This window comes from Bubalus kerabau, chromosome 7, assembly GCF_029407905.1.
Source record: "Bubalus kerabau isolate K-KA32 ecotype Philippines breed swamp buffalo chromosome 7, PCC_UOA_SB_1v2, whole genome shotgun sequence".
NCBI classification, from domain to species: Eukaryota; Metazoa; Chordata; class Mammalia; order Artiodactyla; family Bovidae; genus Bubalus; species Bubalus kerabau.
Window position 1 is genome coordinate 4,613,390 of NC_073630.1, and position 1,952 is coordinate 4,615,341.

Genomic DNA, 1,952 nt, shown 5'->3' on the forward strand with positions numbered 1-1,952 from the left:
AGAACTGCTTTTGCTGCATCCCATAGGTTTTGGGTTGTTGCATTTTCATTATCATTTGTTTCTAGATATTTTTTGAATTTCTTCTTTGATTTATTCAGTGATCTATTGGTTGTTTAGTAGTATGTAGTTTAACTTCCATGTGTTTGTATTTTTATAGTTTTTTTTTTTTTTTTACTAAAATTTTATAATACTTTATGCAGTCTTTTCAAGATGAATGTCCATTTTCTCAGTTTCTGTTTTTGGCATAATGTTCATTATTTCTAGTGGAGTTAAAACCTCCTGAACCCCACTCAGCACTATTTAAAATTTGAAATTCCTCTGTTTCTGGGTAAACTATCTATTCACAAATGAGCTGTGCAATTCAATCACCTTTCTTTTTCAAACTTTTCTTTGCAAAAATTAAACATTACAACACCAATATTTCCTCCATAACCTTCATCTATAATACCATCTCCCACATCTGTGGAGTATTTTGTAGCTTAGCCAAAATGTGGAGCTACTCTTCCATAGCACCTAGAAGGAAGAACTATCTGAATGTTAGTTTTAATGAGGCCTTTCTCCACTGGTGATACTGTGTAATCATAGGCACTATACTGATCATAGCCCACAGACTTTGTAGACCCTTTGGTGGGGTGGTACTGTGTCCTGAGAGCTGGGTCAAATGGGGCTGCATGCTACACTCTGGTGAGGTCTGAGCCCATTTGCTTGGGGAGATGAACTGGGTCTCTTGAGAACAGGGAATGGCAGGGAAGACTGTGAGCTCAAGTATAAGCAGGGGAACGAGAACAGAATGAACTCAGCACACAAGATCTAAACTTCCCACCAATCACTCCCTTTCTGTGGTTGATTCTAATCTCATAGCATTGTGGTCAGAAAAGATGCTTGATTCCATTTCACTTTTCTTAAATTTGCTGAGGTTTGAGTTGTGATCCAAGATGTAATCTACCCTGAAGAATGTTCCATGTACAGTTGAGAAGAAAGTATATTCTTCTGCTTTCAGATGGAAGGTTCTATAAATACAAATTAAGTCTATCTGGTCTATTGTGTCATTTAAGGATTGTGTTTCCTTATTAATTTTCAGTCTGGGTGTTCTGTCCATTGTTAAATGTTAAATGTTAGCGTCCTCGAGTATTGTTGTATTACTGTTGATTTCCACTTTTGTGGATGTTAATATTTAATATTTTAATATTTTTTATTTGTACTTGAGTTTTGTTATTTTGATTATATATGTCTTTACATGCTTCTCCTTGGGTTTATTTTGTGTGGGATTCTCTGTGCTTTTTGGACTTGTTTAGCTATTTTCTTTCCTATGTTAGGGAATTTTTCAACTATAATATATTCAAATATTTTCTTAGACTCTTTTTCTTCTTCTTCTGGAACCCTTATAAGTCAAAAGCTGGTATGATTAACATTGTCCCAGGGTTCTCTGAGATTGTCCTCTTACCTTTGCATTTTTTCTCTTTATTCTGCTTTGTGGCAGTTATTTCTACCATCCTGACTTCCATCTTACTTATTTTTTTTCCTGCTTCAGTTATTCCAGTGTATTTTTCATTTTAGTTATTGTGTTGTTCATAATTGTTTGTTCTTTAGTTCTACATCCTTGTTATACATTTCTTGTATTTTCTCCATTCATGGCTCTATTCTGTTTCTAAGATCTTAAATCATCTTAACTATCATTACTCTGAATTCTTTTTCAGGTAGGTTGCCTATATACTCTTCATTTATTTGGTCTTGTGGATTTTTACCTTGCTTCATTGTCTGTTGGATACTTGTCTGTCACCTAATTTTGTCTATCTTACTGTGCTTGTGTTCTCCTTTCTTTAGGCAACTGGGTCATAGTTCCTCTTGCTTCTGCCTCTTGGTGGGTGAAGTTGGCCCAGGGGCTTGTGTAGGTTTCTTTGTGTAGGGACCAGTGGGTGGAGCTAAATCTTGTCTCTCTAATGGGCAAGGCT

At 35.6% G+C, this 1,952-nt stretch overlaps 1 pseudogene; it reads right to left on the bottom strand.

The window, feature by feature from the left end:
• Positions 1-226: 226 nt before the first annotated feature.
• Positions 227-1,493, bottom strand: LOC129657367 (deoxyuridine 5'-triphosphate nucleotidohydrolase-like; annotated as a pseudogene).
• Positions 1,494-1,952: the final 459 nt, after the last annotated feature.